Source organism: Triticum aestivum, chromosome 5A (assembly GCF_018294505.1).
Source record: "Triticum aestivum cultivar Chinese Spring chromosome 5A, IWGSC CS RefSeq v2.1, whole genome shotgun sequence".
NCBI lineage: Eukaryota > Viridiplantae > Streptophyta > Magnoliopsida > Poales > Poaceae > Triticum > Triticum aestivum.
Window position 1 is genome coordinate 380,597,401 of NC_057806.1, and position 19,900 is coordinate 380,617,300.

At 46.4% G+C, this 19,900-nt stretch overlaps 1 long non-coding RNA gene across 1 annotated transcript; it reads left to right on the forward strand.

Moving 5' to 3' along the window:
• Window positions 1–14,146: 14,146 nt before the first annotated feature.
• On the forward strand, window positions 14,147–15,351 carry LOC123106956 (uncharacterized). Its single transcript, XR_006451558.1, has 3 exons — window positions 14,147–14,713; window positions 14,823–14,904; window positions 15,013–15,351. It is a non-coding gene; the product is annotated as an uncharacterized lncRNA (long non-coding RNA).
• Window positions 15,352–19,900: the final 4,549 nt, after the last annotated feature.

Below are 19,900 nucleotides of genomic sequence, written 5' to 3' on the forward strand. Positions count from 1 at the left end.
TAGAGCTCACAAACATCCGGGTGAAATAGATAAAAAGGTATCTTTTGCAAACAAAAGCGTTCAACTGTTCAACCTGCATCCAAAACTTGTGAAGAAATAACACTTATTGTGCTTTGCAAGAAATGATCTTTAAGAATTAGTTTTTGAGTATCGATTGTTATACATGTTGGCTACAGATGACATGTCACTTTATTATAGTCAACAGTTGGCTATACTATTAAGTAATATTAACCATGCCCTTATACACCTAGACGGAGGGATTAAATCAGGATGACTTGCAAGCGGGCAGAGCAGATGTAAGAAATGGTTCATCGTAAGTCTTTCACCAGTACTGTAGTAAAAATTCATACATGGAAGATTCTAGACTAAACCATAAACGGATACACTTTTATTCATGTGCGATACTCCAATAGAGCAAGATCCTGCATGGAAGTCTCCACATGCTTAGACAGCGGATTACATTGAGCGAAGACTAATGATCAACATTTAACTTGATAATGTGTATGTCCAGGTGAACCTCCTTGGAGTCCCCATGCACCACGTCGGCGGGTAAAGGATGCCATGGGTTTTCCAAGTCCACATTGGCAGGATAGTCCCAGCTCCCCAAAGTCCAAGTCCGTTCGATGAGGCCGGTGTCACCGCCCACGCGACCCGAAGGGGTAGTAACACTGACCACGCACCCGTACATCGGCCTCGTGTGAGTGTCAGCGTCAGCGGCGACGCCCCTGATGCACATTACAGAGACGGGGCGGCGGTCTGCGCGGGCCTCGCCGGTGCCCACGATCAAGAGGAAGACGCTGTCGTCCTCCTCTGAGACTAGCAGGTGGCGGTGATTGTGACAGCCTGATTTTTGGCCCTTTCTTTTTCTTTTGTTTTTTTGAGGTTTTTGCTTGAGTTTTCTTTTTCCGTGGCTTTGAGGTCTGGAAACTGAAGAAGATGCCCTCTTCTTTGCTTCTAGAGTGGCTTGTCATACCCAACTCCATTCCTAGACCCTGTCAATTTCATCCTAGCCCAAATCCCAATATTCTTTTTTATTGGGAATATTCCTTTTCTATTAAAGGAATAACCCAATTTGCCCTAGGTTGTGAAGCGATCTTTATTTTCATCACTCCTAAAATTCCCAAATAACTCTCATAAATTGTTTGGGTCATATCTTTCTCAAATATGACAAAATATTTTATTTGTCATGTTTATCATCATGCTCAATTAATTCATTTCCTATTCTGTCCTGAATGGCAGAATGTGAAGCAAGTGCTATTTTCCTTTTCCCAATTGACCTCAAACTCCTTGGACACCTTTTCCTGTCCATATAATTGCCACATGCCAAAGTGCAACCTCATTTGCCTAGTAATTATTTAATTATGATTTTCCAAAGTTCATGTCTGAGGGAACTAGTTGTTAAGGAAGTACAAGCTAGGCATATCCAAATGAGCTGCCATTTTGCATGATCCCTCATATAACCAAATCATCACTCTCCACCGAAGTAGAGATCATGTCATGCCTCCATGTGATCTCACCATCAATTCTTTGGTTCTGTCCAAAATTTTAGTTTGTGAAGCAAGTATATTGTATCTTACTCCATTATGGCTGCCAATTTTTCTAGGCCTTCTGTTATCCATATAACTTACCTCCACCCATTTTGGGCATGTTTCATCAAGCCATTTGTCCTCTAGAATTTTTGCAAGTTTCCGGTCAGTGGAAATGTTTGTGAAGGAAGTACCATTTTGGTTTATCCAACTGGTATGAAACCTTTTGCAGCATCTTCATATGGACAAATAAGCTTGCCTTGCCAAAGTTTAGCTCAAGTGACTCCTCCATTTGAGAGCATCATCATGATCTTCATTCTGGACCAGATTACTTAGTTGTAAAGCAACTATATTAATTAGTGGTCCAATTCTTCTCAAAATTACTAGGATGTAAGTCCTTCTTTACCTCAATCTACCAGACAACTCCATTGACCTCAATCAAGTCTCTGTTGAGCAGCAGTACATGATCAAGTTTACTACAGTAAACTTCAGACCTCATTTACCTTTTAACCAGGGTAGTTTTCATCGATCTACCACCTCAGTTACCACTTAACCAGGAGAGACTTACCCCTAGACAACAATTTGCAACCCATTTCTACCACTACATGCCATTGCAAATGGTGACCACGACAATGGCGTGTCTGTGGATGCGCTCTGTGTGCAGTGCGCGCGTCCAGTGGCTGTTTGTGCTCGACCCCTTCCTCCTCTCGGCGTCTTCAAGCTCGTGAGCATGTCTCACAGCTATCCCACGTCGTCGCCGTTCTGCTGGACCCCTCTACCCCTCCGTCCTCTTCCTCACCGACGCAAGACGCCGCGCGTCCATGAGCACACAATGCCGACAAGGCATTAATGGCGTTCGGATCCTTCTCTCTGCGCTCCCTTGGTCGCCTATGCCCCGTGAAGCTCTCCCCTGTGCCTCCCCCATTGTCTACCTTCGAGCTTGAGCACGTGCACACGCGTCCGCGGCGCCGGCCGCGTGTCCACGGTGATGCCAGCGCGGCAAGTCCTCGCCCCGCCTATAAATAGGCCTTTCCCCGAGCCGTTCGAGCACACCACTGGCCTCCCCGCACTCCACTCCCCTCCCCATCCACTCGCCCGAGCTTCTAAAGCTCTCTGCGCCCACCATCGCCGCCATGGCCGCCGCCTCTACTCACTCCGATTCCGGCGACTCCGAGCCCTGTTCTCTCTTCCACCACCTCTAGTAGATCACCCAGCCACCAGAGCCTCCCCCTCGACTCTCCGTTCATCGCTGGAGTCGCCATGACCTCGTCCTCAACTTCCGGTCGAAGCCCCGTCCACTACAACCGTGGCTCTCCTTGACGCCGACCTCCTCCGGATGTCTAGATGGTCAAGGGTGGCTCGGCTCGGCCTGCTGATCATGCCGGTAGGTGGCACGGCCCGAACGGTGGCCGGAGTCACCGCCTATCGCCGTCGGGGCTGACACTACTCTCTGCCGCGCGGGATCAGGGGAGGTTGAAGACGAAGAACCTGCCAGGCGGGCCCCGCGTCGCCCCGACCCACCCTCAGCCGCATGAGGGGTTGACCCTGGCGCTGACGTGGATAAGTGGCCACGCATTTCATGAAATACGCTTTCACCAAATCGAAAGCGCATTTTCCCTCTGCTTCAGCTCAGAGTACGTTTTCGTTATTCTGAAAGCGTATTCCTCTCTGTTTCAGCCCAAACTACGTTTTCTTAGTCAGAAAGCGTATTTCTAATTTGTGCTTCTGCCTTATCCACTCAGGGACTTGTTTGTGATGATATTTTTGCAGAAAAGTCCCTGAACTTCAACCCTTCATATCTTTTTAACAACAACTCCAAATGAGGTGAATCCAAAGCCCACTTCTTCGTCTCGTCGAGCCCGTTCTGTTGGTTTCATTTTCACTTTGGTTTGACACTGTGAAAATGACCTTTTTTGCCCTTGCACATAAGCAGCCCCTCCGAGAGAGAACTGTTTCCGGCAAATCTTTCCGCGGCTTCACCGCACTTCCCACCGGTGCCTTCTTCATCCCCAGGCAAGCCACAATACCCACTTGCATGATAGTTATGTAGTAGCCATGGTTTTAAACTTGAATATTTATTAAATGATTGCTTGTTTAAAATATGGTTATCGTTGTTTCGGAAATGCTTCTAGGATTGTGCTTACTTGTTTGCTATGTTGTTATGCACCTGGTTATCCTACCCTGCTAGTTGCTAGTATTACTTTCATATTGCCATGCTTGATAGTAGTACATGTTGGGTTGGTCATGCTCTTCGGTGCATGACTAACGTCGGTTACCGAGTACTGTTAATAGGCGTTGTTCCTTTGCAGTTAGTTGGTTAAGTGTTACTCGGTGATGTTATTGATAAGTTCTTGCATGTTATTTATGGTTGATGCTAGTGGTCATGTTATGTTATACTATGAGTAGTGTTGCACTTGTAATATTTATGCTCATCATTATGCCATGTTCAGTTGGAGATTATTTCATAGTTGATATGATGGACAGTTATGTTGCATCCCGTGCTTATGTTGATATTATTCTCATGCATTGTCATTGCATCATGTTATTTTATCATGGCTCAGCATATTGCATTCAAGTTTAACCGGATTTAATTGAACTTGAACAACTGTTGGCTGAGTCATGGTGCCACCATATCGAAACTGACCAGTGCAACCACACTTACCGTATGGGTAAGGTCCTAACTAGGTCTATTGTCGTGCATCTCGCCGATGCCTCCCATGAGGGAAGGTTATGGGCGTGCTTACACTGATCAGGTAGGCGGACATAACCTTGTGTGCCCGTTGTTTTTATTTTTATGGATCTGGTCCCCGTGAGGGATTTTTGACCACGACGGTGGTCAGGGTGTCTTTGGTAGACACGGGGCCACCTAGGACTAGCCCAGTTGGGAGTGGGTCGGAGTGGCCGGGAGAGTGTCACCGCAGTAGATTGGTTTTGTCGGAACGCCGTTGGTCCACCCGAATGGGAGTGCAAGGCCATGGGTTCCGTGGTGTGGGTACAGTGTGCTACCTTTGCAGAGTGTATATTAAATCTATTGATAGCCGCGCCCGCTGTAACGCCCTCGATGCGGCTATATCTCCCACGTGTCGAGGCACGACTTAGAGGCATAACCGCATTGAAAGCAATGTCACAAGTTAGGCAATCTTCACAACATCCCATGTAATATAGATAATAAAAGGGAAGATACATAGTCGACTTTCACTCGCCACGTCAATCAAAGTACATGAATATCTACGGCGCCAAAATAAAAGATAAACCCAACATGCGACACGGTCCCGATCGCCCCAACCGGGCACCACTACTGATCATCAGGGAAAGACACATAGTAACGGTGTGAGTCCTCGTCGAACTCCCACTTGAGCTCAAGCGCGTCATCTGGAACAGAGTCATCAGGCCCTGCATCTGGTTTGGAAGTAATCTGTGAGCCATAGGGACTCAGCAATCTCGCACCCTCGCGATCAAGACTATTTAAGCTTATAGGTAAGGCAAGGTAAATATGTGGGGCTGCTGCAAGCGACTAGCATATATGGTGGCTAACCTGTTCGCAAAAGAGAGCGAGAAGAGGAGGCAAAGCACGAACGAATAACTAGAGAGCAACCTCCGGCAAGCATTACTCCAACACCGTGTTCACTTTCCGGACTCCGCCGAGAAGAGACCCTCACGGTCACTCACACAGTTGGTTCATTTTAATTAAGTTAAGGTTCAAGTTATCTACAACCGGACATTAACAAATTCCCATCTGCCCATAACCGCGGGCACGGCTTTCGAAAGTTCAAATCCCTGCAGGGGAGTCCCAACTTAGCCCATGACAAGCTCTCACGGTCAACGAAGGAATAGACCTTCTCCCGAGACGTTCCGATCAGACTCGATATCCCGGTTCTACAAGACACTTCGACAAGTTAAAACAAATCCAGCAACACCGCCCGAATGTGCCGACAAATCCCGATAGGAGCTGCATATATCTCATTCTCAGGGCACACTCAGATTGTCTTAGGTACGGGTAGGCCAGCCCAGAGTTGCCCCTGGTGGCCACCGACAGCTGACAGGAGGACCAACACTCAGAGGAGCACTGGCCCGGGGGGGGGGTTTAAATAAGATGACCCTCGGGCTCCGGAAACCCAAGGGAAAAAGGCTAGGAGGCAAATGGTAAAACCAAGGTTGGGAATTGCTGGAAAAGATTTAATCAAGGCGAACTATCAAGGGGTTCCCATTATCACCCAACCGCGTAAGGAACGCAAAATCCGGGAACATAACACCGATATGATGGAAACTAGGGCGGCAAGAGTGGAACAAAACACTAGGCGAGAGGTCGAGCCTTCCACCCTTTACCAAGTATATAGATGCATTAAGATAACAGGGCAATATAATGATATCCCAACAAGTAAATAATGTTCCAACAAGGAACGGTCTCCAATCTTCACCTGCAACTAGTAACGCTATAAGAGGGGCTAAGCAAAGCGGTAACATAGCCAATCAACGGTTTGCTAGGACATGGTGGGTTAGAGGTTTGACATGGCAATTTGGGAGGCATGATAAGCAAGTGGTAGGCATCATAGCATAGGCATAGCAAAAGAGCGAGCATCTAGCAAAGCAAAGATAGTAGTGATTTCGAGGGTATGATCATCTTGCCTGCATAGTTGTTAGAGTTGACTGGATCCTCGAAAGCAAACTCAACGGGCTCCTCGTTAGCGAACTCGTCTCCCGGCTCTACCCAAACAAGACAAACAAGCAACAAGGACACAATCAACCACGTGCAAAGCTCAAACAATATGATGCAAAGATGGTATGCTATGCGGGATGCGATATGTGATGCATATGCAAGATTTGACAAGGAATGAATGAACCTGGCCTAAACTTGGAATTCCAAGTGTGCCACTGGAAAGGTGAGATGAAATCGCTTGAAAACGATATAAAGAATGCCGGAATCGGAGTCACGGTTTGGAAATGGCAAGCAATTCAAATATGGCACCGGTCTGCGATATATAACAAGTAGCCATCTAAATGCAACAAGATGAACCTGCTGCAGCACTCAAACATGACAACAAAATACATGGCAGATATCCATACATGATTCTTAACAAAAGATGAACACTGAGCTACGGCCAATTCATCCATTAACAGGTTCAAACAAGCATGGCAAAAATGCATTTGGCAAACAGATTTCAGACTTAGTGAAATTAACACTTGTCTGGAATTTCAGATCAGGTAGCACACTTTGGAGCATGAAAACTATATGCTACGGGACCTAAACATGGCAAAGTAAAGCATGGCATGGAGCTACTCGAAGAGCTTAACAAAAGTCCCTTAGTGACCTTGAGCCAAAAGGGATCAGAAAATACATTTGCAAGCATGTGAACATGGCAAAAACATAAACAGTCCACAGACTTAGTGAAAAACTGGAACATGCAAAACAGATATCAAGTAGGCATGTTTACGAGCTCGATGCACTCACTACAGAGCAAGTCATGACAATCTAAGTATACACCCATCAAGAATACACATTATACAAGCTAGACATGGCAAGAATAATAACATAGCATGCACGGATCAACTACAACATCCTCGGCAAAATCGCTAACAAGTAGACAATGTGCCCAGATTCACAAAATAGCAAAAGTAGAGCTCAATTGACTCAAGCTAGGGTGCTCCATAATTGCAAACAAAGAGATGGATGGATAGAGCACTACAATATTAACAAATCATCCTTACTGATCATCCTCAAAAGAGGCACAGATCACTAGGAAACAACATGACCATATGGCATATTGAGATAAACAGGTCAAGGACTTAGTGGAAATGCTAAGTCCCTGAAATCAGCATTAACGAATGCACCACTTTGCAAGCTTGTGCTAGTCACCACACACATCACACAAATACATGGGTTGCACCTCTGGATAGATGGCAAAACATATAACAAAACACATGTAGAGCTCAGGGCATATCATGCACACAATAATCATGGCAAAAATGATAAATATCTAATTGGAGCAGCAGATCTGACAATTATCTCAAATAGCACTCTTCCAACAGCATTTCGGGCATCAAGATGAACTCAAATGAAAATGATGCAATGAGATGAAATGATGTACTCTTTGAGACGAACATTTTGATATGCTATATGCCCAAAACGGAGCTACGGATGCGGATATACAACATGATGAAAATAGAAAAATGATTAGGGTTTTGGGCAAAAAGTCAACCGATACAAATCCCAGATCTAGATCCGGCCCGCGTGTACTGTAGCAGTGGCGCGGGTGCCGAAGTTCGTCGGGGAGCTTGGGGCTCGCCGGAGTCGTTGGAGGCCGCCGGAGGAGGGGAAGACGGCCGGGGCGGCGGTGGCGATGGCGGTGGTCGGCGATGGCGGCGGGGAAGGTCCGGCCGCCGGAGGAGGAGCGGGCGGCGCCGGCTTCCGGCGAAGTGACAACCACCGGCATGGAGGCGGACGAACGCCGGCGGGGAGGCGGCGGATGGCGGTGGGCGAGTGGAGAGGCGGCGGGGCGCGCGGGCCTCGGGGGCCGGCGATGGGCCTGCCCGGGCCGGCGGCGCGGGGCGGTGATGTGGGGTGCGCGGGGACACGTGGCGCCCCAGGATTGGCGGCGGCGGGTGGCGGACGCGTCCGTCGCCGTCCGGACGTGTCCGGTGGCGGCGGAGATGATTTTTTTAGGGTTTGGACGGGGGAGATCCGGAATTTCGAGAGGGTGGTCTTTATATAGAGGTAGAGGGAGCTAGGAGTGTCCAAATGAGGTGCGGTTTTCAGCCACGCGATCATGATCGAACGCTCTAGATGATGGAGAGGGTTTTGGTGGGTTTGGGCCAAATTGGAGGGGTGTTGGGCTGCAACACACACGAGGCCTTTTCGGTCCCTCGGTTCACCGTTGGAGCATCAAACAAAGTTCAAATGGTACGAAACTTGACAGGCGGTCTACCGGTAGTAAACCAAGGCCGCTTGGCAAGTCTCGGTCCAATCCGGAAATGTTTAATCCCCACACACGAAAGAAAGGTAGAAATGACCACCGGAGGAGAATGGAGCGCCGGAATGCAAAACGGACAACGGGGAAAATGCTCGGATGCATGAGATGAACACGTATGCAAATGCAATGCACATGATGACATTATGAGAGATGCATGACAACAACAACACACGGAGACGAAACCTGAACCCGAGAACATAAAATAACTTAAGGCCGGAAATGGCAAGAGTTGGAGTACATATTGGGAAAATCATATCTGGTGTGTTACACCCGCGGATAAGGGCCTAGTTCGTGTCGGTCCCACCATGAGTCAACAGTATTAATAATAACTTGATTAATGACAACCCCGGTTCGGTGATGAAATAAGTTGGTGGTGATCGCCGTAAGGATCACGAGTTACTTTGGTGGTGATCGCCGTAAGGATCACGAGTTAATTTGGTGATGATCGCCGTAAGGATCATGAGTTACTTTGGTTGTGATCGCCAGAATGATCACCATGGTATCGAGGATACCGAGTTGTTGGATATTCGTGATGTTGTGTGAGAATCATGGGTAAAGATCAAGCTCCTTGTGGTCATTTAATGATTACTACGGTATTGTTTATACCAAGCTTGATTTGATCCTGAGATGATCGTGTGATGTCCGAGGTTGCTAAGTGCTACGTGTGATGGTTGCGAGATAACCCGAACAATATAAATAGTGCATATAGTGTCATCATGTTGCATGCTAGTATCGTCAGATTCATATTCATATTGTTTTATCGGTATCATGTTCATGTTGCCTTTGGATTCTTAGTGGCTATTATGATTATTTTCATGATGGTATCTGGTATTAATTTGGAGTATTACTTTGGATATCATGTGCTCATGTCATGTTGTTATAAGGATCTCATGTTAATTCCGGTTTAACCTGTAATTGCCATGCTGTTGTTTGTCTTGAATGCTTCTAGTTAATTGTGAGCTTGCAAGTACATTCAATGTACTGACCTGGCGTGTCATGCCAGCTTGCAGGTCGTGCCTGGATTGCTTGCTTGTTTGGTGTTGTTCCTATGTTCGCGAGCTAGGATAAGCGTTCCAGCCAGAGTCCCTGCAGAGTGGAGTTTACCACCGTCTTCGTTGTTCCGCTGCCAATAGTTTTTCCGCTGCTAGAGTTATTCCGCTGCTTCGAGTTGTTCTGCTGCTTGCATAGTGCAACTGAGGATGGCGTAGTGTCGCCGTGCCGGTGTTATTCATTGTAATATCGGAGATCTTGTAATCATATTCATGTAATAATAGAAAGGCTGGTTTGTTCTATGCTAAGCAGTGTCGTATTCCAGAAGACTTCTACTCGATCTCTGGGCTGGAATACGGGGCGTTCCGGTTTTCTCTGAGCCGGGGTGCCACATCGCTTGGTATTAGAGCAGGTCTGGCTGTAGGATGCCCTAGCCCGCGCGAACGTTAGAAAGCGATGGTATAGACCCCAGTTGGTTTGTTGCACTTGATTGTTGCATTTGTTTGACGCATAGCATGCATATGATTGTTATTTTGTCGCTAACGGTTAATCTTGTGAGTGTAGGTGGCATCGTTCTCGGTCCATCGCCTGCACCATCTTTCTTAGCATGCCTGCTCCTCGGTGTGATGCGGCCACATCATCATCCATTGCCCTCCATCTCGTTCCCTTGGCAACCCTTACTGATCTTGGTTATCAAAAAAGGGCAATACCAATAAATCCAGCCTTCCACTGTTATCTTGCCATGTCATTTCATTCTTTGGATGGGTACGATTCCCTTCGTACGCTTGATGAAGAGGTGGTCGTGACTTTAGTGTCTCGCTACTTGATCATCAAGTCCGTTCTCACCTGTGTATCCATCCAGATCCAGCCACTGTTCAGCCAGTGCTTGGTGTAGCTTCGGTTACGCCAACTCCTTCCACACATGGATATAATTTTCGTGCACACCGCCACAACATATTAGACCATAATACCAGAGTTTCTGCGAGATTTGTGTGCTTAGGTGTGCATGCATATTATTGTGTGAGTAGCAGTAATATGTGATGATTGTTTGATTAATTATATTAGTAGTATGCTTGTGTGCTTTTGTTTTAGTCGTTTCTTTTGTTTCTTTCTTTGGGCGTTCGGTGTTACAAATTTTCCCCCTATTAAAGTTGCTCGTCAGCCGACACCGGACCCGAACAGTCAGCAAGAAATGCATATATTTGGAAACTCAGCTAAATAGAATGGAATTGTTAGCAGACTGAAGTGAAATTGGAAATAGCTCGTCTGAATACAAAAGAAATCCTGGATGGAATGTCAGTATAAAGTTTGCATTAATGTGCACTCCTCACCACAATATGGAATTCTCAGCCGACTGCATTCAGATTGGGGAATATCTGATCATGTCACTGAGTGTCAAGTATCCCTCAGTGTGCACTCCTCATAGCAGAAATGATCAAATCACCAAGAAGATAAATTGTGTGCAAGGTTGACAAAATATTATCATAGGTATGGCTCAGATACAAGTTTAATTTTTCGTTGAGGATGATTTTGGAACCCGACATACCTGAAAGCAAGCAAGAATATGGCATGTACTCAAAAAGGAGGATAGTCCTGCAAAACCCCGTTTCATACAAGAAATCAATAACAAAAATTGTAAGATGGTTATATATGTGGAAATCGGTCCGCATATCACAATAAGAAGCTTCTGGTGCAAGCAACCCAATTTTCCCTCGCAAGATACCCGAGAAGCTTCCAAGGCAAGATTCATCTATGTTCCTCAATATGATACATGGATGATTTCCCGCACAAAGTACTCTGTCTTCTTTAGTAGGCAACCAGAAAAGCTTCCGGCATAAGGTACTGAGTCTTTCCCCAGCAAAGTCTTTAAGGGGGTAAGTTTCTGAAGCACGATACCCAGTCTTCTTCAGCAAGCTATTCGATGAAAGTTTCGAGCACAAATCAGCCAATCTTCCTCAGTAAGACATTGGTACAAGGTAGTACGTTGTAAATTGACAACATATGGCAGTAAATCCCAAGAATCAGATCTGCAACATTTTGGTCAGAAGCAAGAATCAGTCAGAACTTGAGGGGTGTTGAACCTGCAATTAAATGGGGTACCTTGTCAGAAAAATGAGGATAGGCTACGATTGCCGAAAAATTGTACCAACCGTACCTATGGTGATACAAAGAAGCAATATGACCCAGCTCTTTCAACCAAGGATCCAGACCAAGAAAACAATAATGAAGGAGCAAGACAAGTAATGTGGGTATGAAAATTGTTGCAAGACCCGCGTGGTGCAGAACCGCCGCGAGTCAAGTCTGCAGATATTATCCTATAGGTCAAACTCTTATGTTAGCCAGGACAGGCAACAATCAAATATTTGGTATGGATCCGATACTCAAGACAGTGGAACCAGTTAAGATGATTCCGAAATTTCCGCGATAAGCCAGAATCTGTCAGGAAAGCGGTTATGACCCAATTCACTGTTTGGAACCCGAAGGACATGCATTTAGTGGAGAAACCCAATACAAGGAGTTAGAGCTTGGGTGTCCACTAGGAAAATCTGATCACCACTTCATGAAAGATTGTCAGTGCCGGATGACACACCCAGCGGAAATCACTCTTGGATTTGTGAGCCCGACATATATTTCAGTCATGAGAATCCATCACAGTCAGTTAAGTCAGCAGATCTAAAAAGAAACTGGAGTCTGTATAAGCATGAACTAGCAAGGTAAGATCTGTCAGAATATGGATATATTAAAGCAAACCACCCCAGGGCTAGTTAGATAAAAATTTAGTGGGAACAAAAATAAGAAAAAGGATACCCGAGTTGGAAACAGTTTCCTTAAGTCAGTATATTCATACTTGTTCCATGAGCAACCAAATCTTGAGGACGAGATTTATTTAAGGGGGTAAGGTTTGTGACAGCCTGATTTTTGGCCCTTTCTTTTTTCTTTTATTTTTCTGAGGTTTTTGCTTGAGTTTTCTTTTTCCGTGGCTTTGAGGTCTGGAAACTGAAGAAGATACCCTCTTATTTGCTTCCAGAGTGGCTTGTCATACCCAAGTCCTTCCCTAGACCCTGTCATTTTCATCCTAGCCCAAATCCCAATATTCTTTTTATTGGGAATATTCCTTTTCTATTAAAGGAATAACCCAATTTGCCCTAGGTTGTGAAGCGACCTTTATTTCCATCACTCCTAAAATTCCCAAATAACTCTCATAAATTGTTTGGGTCATATCTTTCTCAAATATGGCAAAATATTTCATTTGTCATGTTTATCACCATGCTCAATTAATTCATTTCCTATTCTGTCCTGAATGGCAGAATGTGAAGCAAGTGCTATTTTCCTTTTCCCAATTGACCTCAAACTCCTTGGACACCTTTTCCTGTCCATGTAATTGCTACATGCCAAAGTGCAACCTCATTTGTCTAGTAATTATTTAATTATGATTTTCCAAAGTTCATGTCTGAGGGAACTGGTTGTGAAGGAAGTACAAGCTAGGCATATCGAAATGAGCAGCCATTTTGCATGATCCCTCATATAACCAAATCATCACTCTCCACCGAAGTAGAGCTCATGTCATGCCTCAGTGTGAGCTCACCGTCAATTCTTTGGTTCTGTCCAAAATTTTAGTTTGTGAAGCAAGTATATTGTATCTTGCTCCATTATGGCTGCCAATTTTTCTAGGCCTTCTGTTATCCATATAACCTACCTCCACCCATTTTGGGCATGTTTCATCAAGCCATTTGTCCTCTAGAAGTTTTGCAAGTTTTCGGTCAGTGGAAATGTTTGTGAAGGAAGTACCATTTTGGTTTATCCAACTGGTATGAAACCTTTTGCAGCATCTTAATATGGACAAATAAGCCTGCCTTGCCAAAGTTTAGCTCAAGTGACTCCTCCATTTGAGAGCATCATCATGATCTTCATTCTGGACCAGATTACTTAGTTGTAAAGCAACTATATTAATTAGTGGTCCAATTCTTCTCAAAATTACTAGGATGTAAGTCCTTCTTTACCTCAATCTACCAGACAACTCCATTTATCTCAATCAAGTCTCTGTTGAGCAGCAGTACATCATCAAGTTTACTACAGTAAACTTTAGACCTCATTTACCTTTTAACCAGGGCAGTTTTCATCGATCTACCACCTCAGTTACCACTTAACCAGGAGAGACTTACCCCTAGACAACAATTTGAAACCCATTTCTACCACTACATGCCATTGCACATGGTGACCACGACAATGGCGTGTCTGTGGATGCGCTCTGTGTGCAGTGCACGCGTCCAGTGGCTGTTTGTGCTGGACCCCATCCTCCTCTCAGCGTCTTCGAGCTCGTGAGCGTGTCTCACAGCTATCCCGCGTCGTCGCCGTTCTCCTGGACCCCTCTCCCCTCCGTCCTCTTCCTCACCGATGCAAGACGCCGCGCGTCCACGAGCACATAGTGCCGGCAAGGCATTAATGGCGTTCGGATCCTTCTCTCCGCGCTCCCTTGGTCGCCTCTGCCCCGTGAAGCTCTCCCCTGTGCCTCCCCCGTCGTCTACCTTCGAGCTCGAGTACATGCACACGTGTCCGCGGCGCCGGCCGCGTGTCCGCGGTGATGCCAGCGCAGCAAGTCCTCACCCCGCCTATAAATAGGCCTTTCCCCGAGCCGTTCGAGCACACCAATGGCCTCCCTGCACTCCACTCCCCTTCCCATCCACCCGCCTGAGCTTCTAAAGCTCTCTGTGCCCACCATCGCTGCCATGGCCGCCGCCTGTGCTCACTCCGATTTCGGTGACCCCAAGCCCCGTTCTCTCTTCCACCACCTCTAGTAGATCACCCAGCCACCAGAGCCTCTCCCTCGACTCTCCATTCGTCGCCGGAGTCGCCATGACCTCGTCCTCAACTTCCGGCCGAAGTCCCGTCCGCTGCAACCGCGGCTCTCCTCAACGCCGACCTCCTCTGGATGCCTGGATGGTCCAGGGTGGCTCGGCTCGGCCTGCTGATCACGCTGGTAGGTGGCACGGCCCGAACGGTGGCCGGAGTCACCAGCTATCACCGTCGGGGCCGGCACCGCTCTCTGCCGCGCGGGATAAGGGGAGGTTGAAGACGAAGAACCTGCCAGGCGAGCCCCACGTCACCCCGGCCCACCCGTCAGCCGCACGAGGGGTTGACCTGGGCGCTAACGGGGATAAGTGGCCACGCATTTCATGAAATACGCTTTCACCAAATTGAAAGCGCATTTTCCTTCTGCTTCAGCTCAGAGTACGTTTCCGTTATTCTGAAAGCGTATTCCTCTCTGTTTCAGCCCAGACTACGTTTTCTTAGTCAGAAAGTGTATTTCTAACTTTGTGCTTCTGCCTTATCCACTCAGGGACTTGTTTGTGATGATATTTTTGCAGAAAAGTCCCTGAACTTCAACCCTTCATATCTTTTTAACCACAACTCCAAATGAGGTGAATCCAAAGCCCACTTCTTTGTCTCATCGAGCCCATTTTGTTGGTTTCATTTTCACTTTGGTTTGACACTATGAAAATGACATTTTTTCCCTTGCATGTAAATAGCCCCTCTGGGAGAGAACTGTTTCTAGCAAATCTTTCCGCGGCTTCACCGCACTTCTCACCGGTGCCTTCTTCATCCCCAGGAAAGCCACAATACCCACTTGAATGATAGTCATGTAGTAGCCATGGCTTTCAACTTGAATATTTATTAAATGATTGCTTGTTTAAAATATGGTTATCATTGTTTTGGAAATGCTTCTGGGATTGTGCTTACTTGTTTGCTATGTTGTTATGCACCTGGTTATCCTACCCTGCTAGTTGCTAGTATTACTTTCATATTTCCATGCTTGATAGTAGTACATGTTGGGTTGGTCATGCTCTTCGGTGCATGACTAACGTCGGTTATCGAGTACTGTTAATAGGCGTTGTTCCTTTACCAGTGCAACCATACTTACCGTATGGGTAAGGTCCTAACTGGGTCTATTGTCGTGCATCTTGTCGGTGCCTCCCACGAGGGAAGGTTATGGGCGTGCTTACCCTAATCAGGTAGGCGGACATAACCTTGTGCGCCCGTTGTTTTTATTTTTATGGATCCGGTCCCCGTGAGGGAGTTTTGACCACGACGGTGGTTGGGGTGTCTTTGGTAGACACGGGGCCACCCAGGACTAGCCCAGTTGGGAGTGGGTCGGAGTGGCCGGGAGAGTGTCACGATAGTAGATTGGTTTTGTCGGAACGCCGTTGGTCCACCCGAATGGGAGTGTGAGGCCATGGGTTTTGTGGTGTGGGTACAGTGTGCTACCTCTGCAGAGTGTATATTAAATCTATCGATAGCCGCACCCGCGGATAAGGGCCCAGTTCGTGTCAGTCCCACCGTGAGTCAACAATATTAATAATAACTTGATTAATGACAACCCCGGTTCGGTGATGAATTAAGTTGGTGGTGATCGCCGTAAGGATCACAAGTTACTTTGGTGGTGATCGCCATAAGGATCATGAGTTACTTTGGTGATGATCGCTGTAAGGATCATGAGTTACTTTGGTTGTGCTCGCCGGAATGATCACCGTGGTATCGAGGACACCGAGTTATTGGATATTCGTGATGTTGTGCGAGAATCATGGGTAAAGATCAAGATCCTTGTGGTCATTTAATGATTACTACGGTATTGTTTATACCAAGCTTGATTTGATCCTGAGATGATCGTGTGATGTCCGAGGTTGGTAAGTGCTGCGTGTGATGGTTGCGAGATAACCCGAACAATATAAATAGTGCATATAGTGTCATCATGTTGCATGCTAGTATCGTCAGATTCATATTCATATTGTTGTATCGGTATCATGTTCATGTTGCCTTTGGATTCTTAGTGGCTATTATGATTATTTTCATGATGGTATCTGGTCTTAATTTGGAGTATTACTTTGGATATCATGTGCTCGTGTCATGTTGTTACAAGGATCTCATGTTAATTCCTGGTTAATAGTGCATAATTGCCATGCTGTTGTTTGTCTTGAATGCTTCTGGTTAATTGTGAGCTTGCAAGTACATTCAATGTACTGACCTGGCGTGTCATGCCAGCTTGCAGGTCGTGCCTGGATTGCTTGCTTGTTTGGTGTTGTTCCTGTGTTCGCGAGCTAGGATAAGCGTTCCAGCTAGAGTCCCTACGGAGTGGAGTTTACCATCGTCGTCGTTTTTCTACTGCCAATAGTTTTTCTGCTGCTAGAGTTATTCCGCTGCTTCGAGTTGTTCTGCTGCTTGCATAGAGCAACTGAGGATGGCGTAGTGTCGCCGTGCCGGTGTTATTCATTGTAATATTAGAGACCTTGTAATCATATTCGTGTAATAATAGAAAGCTGGTTTCTTCTATGCTAAGCAGTGCCATATTCCAGAAGACTTCTCCTTGATCTCTGGGCTGGAATATGGGGCGTTCCAGTTTTCTCTGAGCCGGGGTGCCACAGTGATCCTCTAGCGACTCCGGCATGGTAAACGGGTAGCACATCTCGTACTTGATGTTCTCCACCAAGGGCTAGCAGTGACCGCTACACGCATCCGTGAGGTGATGCACCATGTCCACCGGCGAGCCACAAAACGACATCGGTCACTCATAGCAGTGGACGAAGGGCTCCTTGGAGGCATCGACCAGGCCGTCCATGAAATGGGAGTGGCTGTAGGGGACATTGCACCAGTTGAATATATGAGCAAGTTACTACGAGATTTAATCCGAATAAGCACAAAATAAATCACGACGGCTATAACAGAGATGAAACTAATCATGTGGACTATCATAGTAGTAGGATACAGAGTAGAAACAAGAATTCTACCACGATTTCGAACAGGAAGGACAGAAACACATACAATGCAACGGGAGCAGCACCGTTGGCGTTGAGGTTGTCGCCCATGTCCAAATACCACGTAGACACGGTCTTTGAGCATGGTTCATAGTCGTTCCACGCTCGGGCATTGAAGTTTGTAACTATTTTAGATTAGAATATACTACTCCTCCGGTGCTAGTAGTAGAGCAGAGTCCTACTCTACTACTCTACTCAAGCAAGTTAGGGCATAGCACTGTAGGGAGTACCAGTACTGTTATCACTCAAGCAAGTTGTCTGGCATCGACATGACCTTACGCTGCTGGTATGTGTCTTGTAAGTCAAGAGGCATGCTGTAGTCATCATCACCTGCCCACTTCCCACAGCACATGTTCGCTTCTCCATCTTTGTCCCCACATAATCTTGTCCAATCTTCCATCCCCACTAAGGTGCCTCCCCCCTCGTCCAAAACCCAAGCACTAACAATGGCAGAACCGAGCAGCGGCCGCCGAAAGAGTGGATGGAATTCGCTCGCCACAGAGGTAATCAAGCTCATTGTTTCACGTGTGGACAATCTCAGTACCATGCCGCTCGTCGCGTGCTCGTCGGGGCTGTACCGTTTACTCAAAGCCCTCAGGCCGAAGCTTTTTAAGCCAGCTCCTTGCTTGCTGATGCCGCCTGATCTTCATAAATGGCGTGTCACGCAGCATAACGATCGTAGGGTGGCGAGCATCAACCTCCTTGACTGCGATCCGATCCCCGTCAGCCTCAACTACATTAATGGTATGTACTAGGCCGGCATGAACACATCTTGGATGGTGCTCGTCGACGGTCGCGGCAGCTGGATGCTCATGGAAGTCTACACCCGGCGATTGATCCCCCTTCCTTCGATTAACACTGCACTGCTTTGGCACCGTGGCCCAGAATACTCGGAATCTTACAGTAGCCAACATGATACCAAGTTTGATTTGCTCAAGGTTGTAATCTGCCAAGTGCCCACAAGATCTGCGAATTGTAAAGACTTCAAGCTAATTGTGTTGTTCAACCGCGGTCTCGCCTATCTGACAGGTCACTGCGGTAAGTGGATAAATCTGCACGTCCATCGCAGGATCATACATCCTCCATGGTTCTCTGATGCCATTGAACACAAGGGCTTCATTTACGCTGTCGACTCCTTCTATGGCTGGACGTATTGCTGGCCTACTCCAGTCATCGCTACAAATGGCTGTTACAACAGTATGTTACTTTCCTATGATATCATGATGGCTTGCTTATATTACTGTCAACATTTGCTGAAAAAATATTCATGCTCATAACATGCTGTTTTTAAGATTGACTAAATCAAGAGCCCTTTTTTATTTGACTCCAACTTGATATGATGTTGTAGGCCGCCTAGTGTCCCTACCCTTCCTAATCCCAGAACCTTTCAAAGAAAAGCGGCATGGCAGTTGCAGGTGGTTCCTGGCTCGATCAGACAACGACGAAAGATTGATGATCGTTCGCACGTACCAGACATGTTGTTTCGTGGAATACAATCACAGTCACTTTAAGGTCTTTGAGCAGGATCCCAACTTCTCTAGGCCTTCAGGAATTTTTGACTGGAGGCTGGTAAGTAGCCTTGGTACACGCTCTCTGTTTGTCGGACTGAATTATCCGATTAACCAGGAGATAACCGACGGCAAGGATCATGATGGCAGCGCGGTTTCGTTTATCAGGCAAAACTGTTTGTACACAGCGTACCATGCGTCTCTGCATGCACCATACCCTGATATGTGCCGCCACGCTTTGCAGCCCAAAGTAGGAGAGAGGGTCGCAAGTATCAGACTTCGACCTGCTGGCTGGAGTTTCCCCCGTCAGGCACCCATCTGGTTCAAGCTGTCAGCCAATCTCCACAGCTTAATAAATAGTAACGTCTAATTGAGCCAGTTAGTTAGATGCGTACACTTGGTGTAGTAGGATCTTTATTTAGTTTGATGCATACACTTGTTCTTTTTTGGTAGCCCTTTTGTAATGATGGCTGATGTTTGGTTTGGAAGAGAGAGCTGTGTCTTCACTCTTCTGGCCTGCTTACTGCTTCTGTTGCACCCCCAGCCCTGGTTGTTGATGCTGTTTTCAATGTACAATCAATAGTATATTTCGTCTGTTGGTTGAATAAATGTGTTGTTAGAATGACAAACACAATGTTTTGGAAGTCGTTGCACGGTTCGATCCTTTAGTGCCCCGTACCGTACGTAGCGCATACTATTTTTCGTACGGAACACATTTTCCACTTATTGATAACATGCAGCCCACTGATGAAGGCCCAATAGAGAAGCTCATAATTAATTGGAAGGGAGGCTCTCACATGAATCCGGCCCAGGTACATGCTCATGGTCCCCTAAATATAAATAAGTAAATAAATAAAGCTAAATGCTCATGCACCAGTTCTTTGGGAAAATAGGTAGCCCAATATTTCTTTCTGAAGAATACCCAAGTTAGGCCTATTTGTTTTCTCCGAATTACTGGGCTGCAAATCTTTCAAGACAAGGAGGGATGCATTCCAGCCTGGCTTAAGAGTATGGTCAATGTCTGTTAAAAGTAATATCAAAAGGGGTTGAAAATTCCAAAAAAATTATAGCAAATGGGATACAAGTTTCTTTTTTTGTTT